The sequence below is a fragment of the Pavona decussata genome, unplaced genomic scaffold (genome assembly GCF_977016875.1).
Source record: "Pavona decussata unplaced genomic scaffold, jaPavDecu1.1 SCAFFOLD_100, whole genome shotgun sequence".
In the NCBI taxonomy this organism is placed as follows: domain Eukaryota; kingdom Metazoa; phylum Cnidaria; class Anthozoa; order Scleractinia; family Agariciidae; genus Pavona; species Pavona decussata.
In genome coordinates, this window is record NW_028145515.1 from 2,304,141 (window position 1) to 2,319,590 (window position 15,450).

Here is a 15,450-nt window from a genome sequence, read left to right on the forward strand (position 1 = left end):
GGATCAAAGGCCATTGAATCAGGTTCAATAACAGTTTGTTGAAGAAAGAAGGGATCGGATCACTGTTGCTCACTTGTCGTTTGACTGATCTTGCTTTCCTTGTTTTGGCTCTTTACACAGTAAGAGAATCGATCCCACGTAAGTTTCCTATGTCTCCTGTCCACAGACCTTTTATGTCTCACAGAATCGTAAAACGAGCGAGTAAAATGTAAAAAAAAAAACAAGGCTGATTTCACAGTCATCTGTCTGTCTCTGTGTCTCTCTTGCTTGTATTGTACCTCTATGCAAACTCTGCATGACTCTTTAATACCATGAAAACGTTTTTAAGCTCCTCCTCTCTATTAACCCTCTGTCTTATTAGCCCCCCCCCCCCCCCCCCACCCCCACCGGAGGTTAAAGGAACTTAAGCACAGCCGTTTTAGAGCCACGGACGGGAACTGGAAATTAATTTTTTCTCCTTTACAGGCGTTTTCACGCCATCACGTTTGTAACGTCAAGCTACAGTGAAAAGCAAAACTTTAAGTCACAGAACATTTTTGTCCCAAGAAACTGAATTATTTTTCACATTTTCGACGTCATTTAGGTAAAAAAGAAAACAAAACAAAACAAAAACATTATTTTCAGAACAAGTCATGCAGGACAGTGATGGAAACTTAATTAAGCTCTGATGCAAAATAAAAGGAAGAAATACATAGAGGATAATACACCGCGGCGCGAAGATATGAATTTTATTTTCGAGTGCTTTCCAAAAAACACTCGTGTCTATATAATAAATGCTAATTAGTTCATGATATCTGAACTTACGGTGGCAGGAAAGGACTTATCATATTCGGAAATCCGTTCTTGGTGCAATCAAAACAAATCTAAACTCATGTGAACGAGCAAGTCATTTAACACCAACTACAAAATTTAAAGGCAGCTTGCAAATGCAGCTCCTTTGCTTATCCGCATGGCTAAGTCTTACTGCAAAAGCATCAGCAAAAAAAAATCAAGCTATTTGGACATTACTGAAATGTTAGTGAAGTAACAATGTGCAATAAGTGTCATTTATTTGTATATGAGTTTCTCCTAATTCAATTCAAAGCGCATAAATTTGCTTCTAGTCAAACAAACGACATCAATTGTTCTATTTTGGGACTATACTTCCTTGATCAGCTTTTTAACCCAGGAAAATAAAAATCCACAGATTTATTATTGCGTTCATTTTCAGAAAAAAAAGTTGCACAATTTGGTAAGTTTTCTTTCTCCTGTGCAAGAAACAAAAACATCCCATTTCTCAAGCCGTTTTGTTGTCGTCCTTCTTCTCCAAACCGTCAGATGACATAAACCAAACAATTTCCTTTTATAGTTGTCCTTCCCGGCGTCTTCAGGTGTCTTTACACTGTTTTGCGAATGAAGAGTTTTCCGTGATTTGTTTTAACGCATGTTCTACGGAAAAGAGAATATCAAAACCACGGAACTATATCTTGATTTCAAGAAAGCTACAAAATCATCTTATCACCTTCTACGACGTCATTGGTCAAAGTGAGAGGACAGGGATGGAATCTAGGGCGTTGGCTGTGGAATTAACGATTTAGTTTCTCCCCAGGCTTAATCGGGTACGAACGAAGTCATAGAGGCATGCCATTAGAACCCTGGTATCAGAAATTATACTGCAGAAGAATTAAGTTGACGAATCAAGAAATCCTTTTTCTGTGCAACCGAAAAAAACCAAGATCCACATTCAACATGAAGCCAAAATTAAAATTGATATTCTATTTCTGGTTTATTCAAAGGCGAAAAGTTCCAACTCAGTTCGAAAGTTCGAGTTATTTGAAAATTCTATCTTGTAAAAAATTGAGTGTTGCTGTAGTGTTCTACTTGGCATGTAGTTTTGTTTCATTCAGGGAAGTTAAGTCATCCATTTACATGTCGACTTCTCACTTTTTAACTAAAAACTTAAGAGTTTGCTTTTAGTAAACCTCAGAGCAGAAAGTGTTTCTTGGACTATACTTCTTCGATCAAGCAGTTTGTAACCTAAGTAACAAGATTCCATGAAGTTGCTGATTGCATCCAGTTTCAGATAAATTAAAAAATTCGCACAGTCTAGTGAGATTTTCATCTTTGCTTCGAAAACAAAACAAAACGATCGATATTGTCAAACTGCAATGTTCGTCCTTCTCCTTTAAACTGTTAAACTACATAAGCCATAAGGTCTACATAAAAAGTGCGCAGGTTTTAGCTGTGCTTACCTCAAACTTTAAGGGTCTCTACAATGTGTTGCGGATCAGAAATCAGGAGTCATTTGATTCGACAAATGTCACATCAAAAATGAGCAAATATATTTTAATTCTAAGAAACCGAAATTAGTTGATCACGTTTTACGATCTGTCATCCGTAAAAAGGTATTGTAACAAACGTCACGAAGACACATTGAAAGGAAATTGGTTGGCTAAATATCGGACTGAGTTCTGCCCAAGCTATAAAATGTTCTGCTGCAAGTTAATTTGAAGAAACTTAAAAGCTGAAAAGCTTCGTGTACTTGCCCAGAAATTTCAACCTTAGATAACTTTAGCGCGCAAATTCCTTAAAGTTTTTAATGACAATTGTCTGCCGTATTTGCATTGGAATTGTAAATTCTTCTTCAAAATTTCTAATCCAGGAACCAAGAGTTCATGATGTCACTAGTCTTAATCTAAATCTAAATTTATAAATAGTTGGCAAACACGCAAATTGCATTCAGTTTCGGGTAAAATAATATTTGCGCAGAATTAGATAGGGCTTCCATCTTCGGTGCAAAACTCTTAAACAGAAATATAGCGTTCTGACTCTGTTGCCACGTAACACAAATTTTAGAACTTGTACTTATTTCGCCATCTCTCGCTTTATAACGGTCCAACATCAAAATTGGGGACTTTCCCTGAATAAGTTTCATCTTCCATGCAAGAAACGGAAACCAGTCAATCATGTTTTACGGCCTCGTGCGTCAGAATTATTTATTTTGTGGTTGAATAATTTTAAAAGTTTTTTTCTTGCGCACAGGTGAAGATCCGGGGAAAGTAGCACGAATAGGAACTGTTTAGTTAACCGACTCCACCGTCCTTATTATACTGATCAGTACTCGACAACATTTGATGAAAAATACAATTTCTCTTGACAATATTCTCCGCTCGTGCTAATTTCCTTTATATAGATACGTTCTACGTTCTTGTTACTGTTACAACTGTACGAAGAATATCCTATTTATTTAGTTTATAAAGTACTCTCCACGATTGAATCAACCTACGTTATCTGCCTGTTGTCCGTAACCAGTTAGACACAAGAGAAACTAAAAGATCCGCACACTGCAAAACCCTACCGCTCAGAGTTTGTCTAACTGTGTTGGTACTGTCCTTCTTCTCTAAACATTTCAATTACATAATATATACAGTCCACATACAATATATAGTTTTATAGTTATACTTACCTCAAAATATTGGTGTCTTGACACAGTATGGTGGACTGATAAATTGAAAAGCAAACTTGAAAAAACACGGAACGGTATTTGTGGTCATTCGTATCTTCATTCTAAAAAACCGAAATCGGTTTTGTCACATTTTACGACGTCATGGCTCTAAAATTAATTGTAATAAGCGTCACGAGGGGCAGCGATGGAAACTTAGGGCGTTGGCTGAATAAATATTCCCTGTTAACAGTCAATTGCTGCCAAACCCAAAACTAAACCATAGGTTCGCAATACGTGCAGAAGGGATGGCGTTCTGACAAAGGTCACATGACTAGTGTCTTCCGGTATCGAAAAATAAATAATTGATAAAGAAATGATATCGATATTTTTGATATTTAGTATTATCTATTTATCGTTCCCGAAACAAAAAGTTAATCATTTGGCCTCGTTGATGATACGAGGAACGAACACTTTTCGAGCCCCGAGGTTTTATTTCTTCATAAATTTGCGCCATTAATACAGCGGCTTGAAATTTAAATGGACTTTACAGCATTTTCTGCGTTCAAAATTGGAGTTTGTGGTGCCAAAAAAGCAACTGATGTTATCATGGCAAAAACGAAGTAAGGAAGTTAATAAAGGGCGTTTTGGAACATCCCCCTGAAGATCTCTTCGCATGCCAAATTTGTTTGGGGGTCAAAAATTTTCATTTCCCGCTTTGCTTGATTTTTACAGAGAAGTGCTGTTACTAAATATACAGAATCCTTTTTTCCACGTTCTTATTTGACGAAACTACCGGTCGGGCTTTCCTCCCATGGCGTCAGAAGAAAAACGAAAACAGAATCGTTGATCAAAGATCACCGAAGGATTGCTGGTTTCGGTCACGCAATTTGACAGTAATTAAAAACGTATATAGAGGCAAAAACTAACGATAGAAGAGTCCTACGCTTCGGTGACGTCTTGGCACCATTGTCAAGGGAAACTAAAATTAAATATGCGATTGCAATAGTAACTGAGAGTTCAGAGTCACCAATTTGCATAAGTTAGACAAAGACGTAAAGGAAAATCACGGTTAACGGGAAATTGGACATTTATGCTTTTTTCCAGATACATTGAACATTCTAAAGGCAAATATGCAGCTGTTTTAAATGAATGTTACTCAAGAAGGAACTTCCTTTCGGTGTGTGTTGAGTTCACATATTTTACAACCAACAACCTAACTTTCGATTTTTCATGGCCTTTGTTAACTGGTTAGGCGTATATCTGTACTTAAGAAGGACAACGAAAGCCTAATTCAACACTAGGTGTCTTGTGTCATTCAGGCGAAATCGAATCCAGCTGTTCCCCAGTCGCTTTGTGAAATTTCGACTATCTTGCATGGAAATCTTATTAATCAGCCACCCATATTAGTTTCTACCTATTTAAATCACAGCGTAAGTCGCATATTAGTCAACAGCATTTGAGTCAATCAGAACTTCAGTGGGAGGTAGGAAGTTAACTTGTTCCAAACTTCTTTCTTGGTGTCAGTAATCAAACAAAACAAAACTCACGTAATCGGGGAAAAAAAAACATTCAAATCAGGCCACAAATTTTTAAGTAAGCCGCAAATTGATCTGGGTGGAAACATTTTGCATAACCATTCTCTCCTAGCTTCACTTTAAACTCATTGTTGTTGTTGCTCTAATAGGAAGTAGTAGGAGGCTATCGCTGATATGCATAAGTTTTTCTCAGTACAGTGAAAAAGAGAGAGTCTAAATTTGTTTAGCCAAACAAAGGCGAAAAGCAATTTTTTTTACGCATTGTGTCTCTTTTATCAGTCGAAAATTCACGATCAAAACAAATTTGGAATTACTATATTTTCTTCCCATGAGACCGAAATCCAACATTGAAAAGCGAAACTTCAAATCACAGAACATTTTTGTCCCAAGAAACTGAATTATTTATCACATTTTTCGACGTCATTAAAACAAAACAAAACAAAAAAAAAAAAAAAACACTTAATTTCAGAACAAGTCATGCAGGACAGTGATGGAAACTTAATTAAGCTCTGATGCAAAATAAAAGGAAGAAATACATAGAGGATATTACACGGCGGCGCGAAGATAGGAATTTTATTTTCGAGCATTTTTCAAAAAACACTCGTGTCTATATAATAAATGCTAATGAGTTCATGATATCCGAACTTACGGTGGAAGGAAAGGACTTATCATATTCGGAAATCTGTTCTTGGTGCAATCCAGACTAATCCAAACTCATGTGAACGAGTACGTCATTTAACACGAACTACAAAATTCAAAGACAGATTGCAAATGGAGCTCCTTTGCTTATCCGCACGGCTAAGTCTTACTGCAAAAGCATCACAAAAAAAAATCAAGCTATTTGGACATTACTGAAATGTTGGTGAAGTAACAATGTGAAATAAGTGTCATTCATTTGTATATGAGTTTCTCCCAATTCAATTCAAAGCGCATAAATTTGCTTCTAGTCAAACAAACGACATCCGAATTGTTCTATTTTGGGACTATACTTCCTTGATCAGCTTTTTAACCCAGGAAAAAAATCCACAAATTTATTATTGCGTTCATTTTCAGAAAAAAAAGTTTTGACCATTCGGTAAGTTTTTCTTCTTCTGTGCAAGAAACAAAAACATCCCATTTCTCAAGCCATTCTGTTGTTTTCCTTCTTCTCCGAACCGTCATGTGACATAAACCAAACAATCGCGTTTGATAATTGTCCTTCCCGGAGTCTTCAGGTGTCTGTACACTATTTTGCGAATGAATAGTTCTCCGTGATTTGTTTTTAACGCATGTTCTACGGAAAAGAGAATGTCAAAATCACGGAACTATATCTTTATTTCAAGAAAGCTAGAAAATCATCGTATTATCTTCTACGACGTCATTGGTCAAAAATATATTGTAACAAGAGTGAGAGGACAGAGATGGAATCTAGGGCGTTGGCTGTGGAATTAACGATTTAGTTTCTACCCAGGCTTAATCTGGTACGAACGAGGTCATAGAGGCATGCCTTTGGATCCCTGATATCAGAAATTATACGCGGAAAAAACAAGTTGGCGTATCAAGAAAAAAAAACCAAGATCAACATTCAACATCAACCCAAAATTAAAATTCATATTCTTTTTCTGGTTTATTCAAAGGCGAAAAGTTCCAACTTAGTTCGAAAGTTCAAGTTATTTGAAAATTCTGTCTTCTAAAAAATGTAGTGTTGCTGTAGCATTCTACTTGGCATGTAGTGTTGTTCAATTCAGGGAGGTTAAGTCACCCATTTGTATGTCAACTTGTCACTTTTTAACTAAAAACTTACAAATTTGCTTTTCGTAAACAACAGAGCAGTTAAGTTTTTCTTGGACTATACTTCTTCCAGCAGTTTCTAGCCCAAGAACCAAGAGTCCATGAAGTTGCTATTGTATCCAGTTTCAGATAAATTAAAAAATTCGCACAGTCTGGAGGGATTTTCCTCTTTGTTTCGGAAACAAAACAAACTGCAATGTTGGTCCTCCTCCTTTAAACTGTAAAACTACATAAGCCACACGGTCTACACTGAAATGGCGCCGGTTTTAGCTGTACTTACCTCAAACTTTAAGTGTCTCGAGAATGTGTTGCGGATCACAAATCAGGAGTCATTTAATTCGACAAATCGCACTTCGAAAATGAAGAAATATATTTTCATTCCAAGAAACCGAAATCAGTTGATCACGTTTTACGATCTGTCATCCGTGAAAAAGGCATTGTAACAAGCGTCACCTTCTACGACATCATTGGTCAAAAATATATTGTAACAAGAGTGAGAGGACAGAGATGGAATCTAGGGCGTTGGCTGTGGAATTAACGATTTAGTTTCACCCAGGCTTAATCGGGTACGAACGAAGTCATAGAGGCATGCCATTAGAACCCTGGTATCAGAAATTATACTGCGGAGGAAACAAGTTGACGAATCAAGAAATCCTTTTTCTGTGCAACCGAAAAAAAACCAAGATTCACATTCAACATGAAGCCAAAATTAAAATTGATATTCTATTTCTGGTTTATTCAAAGGCGAAAAGTTCGAGTCCGAAAGTTCGAGTTATTTGAAAATTCTATCTTGTAAAAAATTGAGTGTTGCTGTAGTGTTCTACTTGGCATGTCGTTTTGTTTTATTCAGGGAAGCTAAGTCAGCCATTTGCATGTCAGCTTCTCAGTTTTTAACTAAAAACTTGCATGTTTGCTTTTAGTAAACCACAGAGAAATAAAGTTTTTCTCGGACTATACTTTTTTAAGCAGTTTCTAACCTAAGAAACAAGATTCCATGAAGTTGCTGATTGCATCCAGTTACAGATAAATTAAAAAATTCGCACAGTCTGGAGGGATTTTCATCTTTGCTCCGAAAACAAAACAAAACGATCGATATTGTCAAACTGCAATGTTCGTCCTCCTCCTTTAAACTGTTAAACTACATAAGCCATACGGTCTATATAAAAAGTGCGCCGGTTTTAGCTGTGCTTACCTCAAACTTTAAGTGTCTCTACAATGTGTTGCGGATCAGAAATCAGGAGTCATCTGATTCGACAAATGTCACATTAAAACTGAGGAAAGATATTTTCAATCTAAGAAACCGAAATCAGTTGATCACGTTTTACGATCTGTCATCCCGGAAAAAGGCATTGTAAGAAACGTCACAAGGACACATTGAAAGGTAATTGGTTGGTTAAATATCTGACTGAGTTCTGCCCAAGCTATAAAATGTGCTACTGCAAGTTAGTTTGATGAAACTTGAAAAACTGAAAAGCTTCGTGTACTTGCCTAGAAATTTCAACCGTAGATAACTTAGGCGCGCAAAATCCTTAGAGTTTTTAATGAAAATTGTCTGCCGTATTTGTTATTCGAATTGTAAATTCTTCTTCAGAATTCCTATATCCAGGAAATAAGAGTCCATGAAGTCACTAGTCTTAATCTAGATCTTAATATATAAATCGCCGGCAAACACGCAAATTGTATTCAGTTTCGGGTAAAATAATATTTGTGCAGAATTAGATAAGGCTTCCTTCTTCGGTGCAAAAACTCTTAAACAGAAATATTGCGTTCTGACTCTGTTGCCATGTAACACAAATTTCAGAGCCTGTACTTATTTCGTCATCTCTCGCTTTATAACGGTCCAGCATTAAAATCGGGGACATTCCCTGGATAACCTTCATCTTTCGTGCAAGGAACTGAAACCAGTCAATCATGTTTTACGGCCTCATGCGTCAGAATTATTTATTTTGAGGTTGAATAATTTTAAAAGTTCTTTCTCGAGCACAGCTGAAGATTCGTGGAAAGTAGCACGAATAGGAACTGTTTAGTTAACCGACTCAACCGTCCACATTATACTGATCAGTACTCGACAACATTTGATGAAAAAAATGAAAAAAACAATTTCTAAGCTCGTGCAAATTTCTTTTATATCAATACGTTCTACGTTCTTGTTACTGTTACAACTCCACGAGGAACATCCTATTTATTTAATTTATAAAGTACTCTCCCCGATTGAATCAATCTACGTTATCTTCCTGTTGTCTGTAACCAATCAGACACAAGAGAAACACAGAAACAAAAAGATCCGCACACTGCAAAACCCTACCGCTCAGAGTTTGTATAACTGTTTTGGTACTGTCCTTCTTCTCTAAACATTTCAATTACATAATATATACAGTCCACATACAATATACAGTTTTATAGTTATACTTACCTCAAAATATTGGTGTCTTGACACTGTATGGTGGACTGATAAATTGAAAAGTAAACTTGAAAAACACAGAACGGTATTTGTGGTCATTCGTATCTTGATTCTAAAAAACCGAAATCAGTTTGTCACATTACGACGTCATGGCTCTAAAATTAATTGTAACAAGCGTCACGAGGAGCAGCGATGGAAACTTAGGGCGTTGGCCAAGTCAATATTCTCTGTTAACAGTGAATTACTACCCAACCCAAAACAAAACCATAGGTTCGCAATACGTACTGAACGGATGGCGTTCTGACAATGGTCACATGACTAGTGTCTTGTGGTATCAAAAAATAATCAATTGATGAAGTAGTTATATCGATATTTTTGATATTCAGTATTGTATATTTTATCGTGGCCGAAACAAAATAATCATTTTGTGTCGTTGATGATACGAGGAACGACCGACTTTTCGAACCCCGAAGTATAATTTTCTTGATAAATTTGCGCCATCAATACAGCCGCTTGAAATTCAAGGTGGTTTAAGTGAGTAAAGCAAACACACTTGCAAGGAAACGCTTGCAAGGGGAAGGAAGACGGAATCACACGCACACGTGCAGTGCATGGGAAGCGCTAGGAAAGGGAAAGGGAACAGTGAATAAGAAGCGCACGCGCAGTCCGTGGGAAGCTTTAGGAAGTTAACCCAGGAAGGGGAAAGGAAGAGTGAATCAGACGCTCACATGAAGTGTGTGGGGAGCGAGTGAAGAGCGAGCAATTCCCCATTAACTCCTCACGTTCTAGCGCCGCCGCATAAGCTAACAAAAATTGGCAATAAAAACCTTTTCGCCTCCTAATTGATACTGCCCTCCCAGTACGTGGTTTTTCTCTCTCCGTTTCCTTCGATTTTGAGATAAGAACAAGATGAGGGGAATCGGACATTACAGCCATGTGATTTGGAATCAAAGGCCATTGGATCAGGTTCAATGACAGTTTGTTGAAAAAAGAAGGGATCGGATCACTTACTTGTCGTTTAGCTGATCTTGCTTTCCTTCTTTTGGCTCGTTACACATTAACTGAATCAATCGCACCTGAGTTTCCTATGTCTCCTGTCCACAGACTTTTTATGTCTCACAAAATCGTCAAACGAGCGAGTAAAATGTAAAAAAGAACAATGCTGATTTCACAGTCATCTGTCTGTCTCTGTCTCTCTCTTGCTTGCTGTGTATCTCTATGCAAACTCTGCAAGACTATCGAATACCATGAAAACGTTTTTAAACTCCTCCTCTCTATTAACCCTCTGTCTTATTAGCCCCCATTGAGGTAAAAGGGAACTTTAATTTGAATTTTTCCCCTTTAGGAGCGTTTTCACACCATCGAGTTTGTAACGTCAAGCCACAGTCATTAACAAGAGCTTTGCCTGTGAGTGGTAAGGAGGAAAACCACGCCAAATGAAGAAACGTTAGACTTCCGGTTGCCGTCCGTGGCTCACGAACGTCTGTGTTCTAGCTCCCTCTTATAAAACAGAGACTTGAACAGCCACAACGTCAACGTTAGTTGAAAATATAACCGCCAACCTGTTAGCTCAGTTGGTAGACTACCGGACTACCGTGCGGGAGGTCGTGGGTTCAAAGCCCTGCCGGATTACCACTCAGGGTCTTTAAATAACTGAGGAGAAAGCGCTGCCTTTGCTCTGACATCTGGAAATGGTTCAAGTTTCTAGTCTTCTCGGATAAGGACAATAAACGGTAGGCCCAGTCTCACACCCCTTGTTTGTGGGATGTTCGCAAAGAGTAGGGGACGTAGTTCCCGGTGTTGTGGTCTGGTTTTTGTTTGTATATTCTAATGGTTGGGTGGGTAAATGCTCGGAGATATCAGCTGCATAAGCTACTTTAAAATCCGAGTTAAAAATAAAGATATGGTGATTAAGCCAGTTACATCTGAAGGCGGATGAGCGACAGATATTGTGGACCGTTAAGTAGCTATAACTGCAACTTTTTACAGCAGCTTCTGAGTTCAAAATTGCATTTTGTGGTGCCAACAAAGCAAATGATGTTACCATGACAATAACGAAGTAAAGAAGTTAATAAAGGGCGTTTTGGAACATCCCCCCTGAAGATCTCTTTGCATGCCAAATTTGAGTGGGGGTCAAAAATTTTTATTTCCCGCTTTGTTTGATTTTTATAGAGAAGTATTGTTACTATTTATACAGAGTCGTTTGTTCAGAACCCGATTAAGCTAATCCTCGGTTAAGTCAACTTTGATTCGAGTTTAATTAATAATCAATGAACACTTTTGAAAAAGATTTTTGTTCCTCAGTCTTGACTAAGACGTTTTGTTACCGTCACTATAAAATTAGCTTTTGAAAACATTTTTAATGAGAGAGATGAAAACCTCGACCTTATTTTTTTTTTATCGGAGATTAGCGTAAAGTGTCTCGGTTAAGTCAAGTTGGATTCGAGTTTTATTACTACCCAATGAACACTTTTGAAAAAGATTATTGTTCCTCAGTTTTGATTTAGACTTTTCTTTACCGTTAGTTTAAAATGATTGAGTTTTTGAAAACATTTTTAACGAGCGAGATGAGAACCTCGGTTAATTTTTTATCGGAGATTAGCGTTAATCGGCTTTCGAACAACCGGACCCTGGAATATAAAATTAAAAAAACACAAAAAACTGCTGCCACAGGCCTTATATGAGCGAATCTTGATTTTGAAAGCCTGTTGCAACTTTTTCCTTTCTTATGTCTTTAATAAACACTGTAGTTATTCTCTTGACAAATAGCGGTCATTAACTAGTCTTCATATCTTTCTTGCAAAAAAAATAATCTAGTTAAGAAAAATGCGAATTTTGCTCGTAGCTTTCAATCTCCCTTACAAAGGACGGTGCCTACTGCCCATATGTTCTGCGCATCTCGAGATACTCGGGTGTGGTTCCCTGAAAACAAAAACAAACTGCTTTATTTATACACGATAAAAAATTTCAGTCTTTACAATAAATATAAATAAGACTTTTTTAATAGTCTTCGTCTTTTTCTAAAGACTATTTTAATAGTCTTATTCCTTATAAGTATATTTTATTAGAGTGCGAAAGTAATTTCGCGCTTGCTTTGTTTTTGCGTCCTAGCTACGCCCTTGGAATGGTTAAAAAAACAACCGCGTCACTTAATTTTCTTAACGAATGAGAAGAAACACCCATCGTGTTTTCTCGCCGCACGCTTTTTCTCGCGCTTGGCGCTGGTTACATGTATTTGCTTCGAGTTCTGATTGGTGCATTGCGCTCAGTTTGTGTTTGTTGTGATTGGCTAAAGTAATTCAGTACTTTCGCTTTGGTAATACAGCACTCAATTGAAAACCACTCTATATACATATTTAACACAAAAACAAGTATAACACGTAAACAAAATGGCCGTCAAACCGAAAACTGGTGTTAGCTGCACAGTTTAGGGTTAAAATACGCTTATAGAGTTGCAGTTTTGTTTTCTATTTACATGTGGTTTTTTTTTTCAAATTTATGCATTAAATACGATGTGTCTGAACTACGACGTCTTAGCTCACACGCTTTTCAAACGTATTATCCGTTTGCCCCAAACAGATAATACGTCTCTGGACGAATTAAATTCCACGAAAAAAGACGGTTTGATACGTCGGTTTACCGACGAATTTAATTTCTTGTATTATCTTCGCTTAAATTACTTACTGAAATATGACGTATAAACTAGGCCTAAATATCATCCGCCTCCTCCACCATAACCCACTTGGGAAGGAGACGACTGACAATTCTGATCAACCAATTGTCACAATCCCTATATTTGTCGCATAAATTTTGTTTTAATAACTTTATTTTTTAAGTATCAATTTATTTAGCACTGTGGTGCTTATTGAGGACACTATAAATAACTGTAAGCAACTGAAAGAAATAATGTAGACTAAACATAAACGTTTGTAAAAACGCCGACTTGGCTTCAGCAAAGTCATACAATCAGAATATTCATACATAACAAGCTTTTTGCTGCATACAAGAGTTCGACTTCAGAGAAGAAACTTTCAGTTAAATTTAGCATCAAATAACACTCATTGACGCATCAACAATTTTGTCTTTTGGTGCATAAGAGGAAAATACAATTCCAGCTTGAAGTGTCGGGAATTCTTATCAGCTGTTTGTAACTTGGCGTATGCCTGTTTAGGGTTTTTGCACTGAGTTTTTGAGATGTAGATGGATGTTTGTCTGCGGACATCCCTCGTTTGTTCCCACAGTAAACCCTCTTCCACCAGGCGCAATCAACAGTTTATTTCGGTGAATATCTGTTCGGAAGGTTTTAAATCAACTCAGAAGTTCGGATTTAGTCGTTACTCAAGTCTACAGTTTTCTTCGGCAAATTGTCAGCTGAAGATTTCGTGACACTGGAAAACTAGTTCCTTTCGTTTTCGAAGACGACAAATATAGCATTTTCGAAAAACAAACAACAGCTGGCAAATTGTGGATTAAAATTCTGTTTTATTTCTGTTTCCTAGGCTAAGGAATCCACCGGAATAGATCAATCTGTGTTATCTGACACAAATATGTCTTTAAAAGGGCAGAAAACGACAAAGTTTTAAGTATTTACTTCAATGCTCTCACTAGGTGTCCCCCATGCTTCCCGAAATTTTCCATTCATGTTTGCCGGGAAGATAAGGGGTAGAATTGTTCAAAATATGATAAAAGTGCCAAAATTGGCTTGCCTACTCCTTTTGGCACGTGGAATGAAATAAAAGCAAGACCCATCTCTCGGATCTTGCCTTGTTCGACAATAAACAGCCTTACAAATTCCTATAAGGTTTGTATGGAAAACCACAGGGTACCCAAGTTCTGAAAAAAAGTGAAACCTTTAGAAAACTTTGTACGATCTAAATTATTATTGCAGAGTTGGTAGTAAAATGACATCCTTAATTATTTTATTCCATTAGGATAATTTTTTTTTAGAATGGACCATAAAACTTACCGATTTGAAGGTCATTCTATTCTTAGTAACAACTTCCTGGACAAGAACATACAGGGGCACCCGACGGATCGTTTCGGTAAATTATCTGTTCGGAAGACTCTTAATCCCCTACAATTTTCTGAAGGGAATTTTCAACTCGAACGTTCGTGATATGGGAAATTTAAGGCCTAGTGTTTTCGGATTGATAAGAATTTGGTTTCGGCTACCGAAGAAAGGTCAGCTAAGATTTTCGGAAAGGAAATAAGACCTAAGGTTTTCGAGAAATGGACAAAAATGGCTTAGTAATTTCAAAAAGACTCAAATTCCCCTACTGATGACCGAACAGATAAAAATATTATAGCGCGGCCTGAAATAAACCTATAGAGCTTTAAAGGCACTCCAGATAGCCTAAAATTGCGTTTCAAAGGATTTGAGAGAAAACTGTCGTTGCGTGCCCCTGAACATAGTGCAGTGCGAGGGAGGTTTGCTTTAGTACATTTACATAGTCCACGGCAAGCCCTCTTACATCTACAGCTTATTTGTTCACTCCATGCCTTTGATGCTTCAGCTAGCATAGTCCACTTGGGAGACCAACCTTCTGGTGATTGTTGCCCACCCCGCTCTGCCGGACTTGGGAGTTCCTGCATAGGCTCTAGCGCTTGACCCCAAACATGACCGGCGTGATAGGCTGCTCTTTTGATGTGCTGTGCAAGAGCGGCTTGAGTTGGAGGAATATTCTCAATGCTTTTATCACCTTGCGCAAATAGAACTTGTCGAGCTTGCTTCGTTGACTGTCTGGTGGGGACACGTACGGCTGCACATGACAACCACAAATCGCTCCAAGAAACGACATTGCGCTTCAGAGACCGTATCTTGAGGAGATGATTGGACACGGGAGATTTCAGTGACTGCATGACAAGATTTAATTTTTGCGTTCTTAGCAATTCGTTTAATGCTTTCTGTTTTGGCGTGTTAGTAATAACGAGTGTGGTCGAAATTTTAGCGGTACTAACTAGAAAATTTTTGCGCTTTTCAAAACTGATGTAATTATCGTTAGAGAGCTCCTAGGCTTGTTTCATACGGCAGTTTTTGACGGGAAATTAAAAATCTTTTCTCCTCGACTGGTATGCCATTACTACTGCTTGAAACAGGAAAATGTGTGCACGTGAACTTCCCTTTGCCGTTTCACTTTTCACATAATATAGCGTGAATCTTTTGACTTAAGCTGGAACTTTTTTGCCACTCACTGTGGTGAGTTCATGAAGAAAAGTTTAGTAAGTTCTGAGTTTTTGAAGGATTTTTAAACATGAAACTTAATTTGCCCTAGTATGACTTGCCGGAAAAATTATTGGCGTACTTGTTTTCAACAATTAGC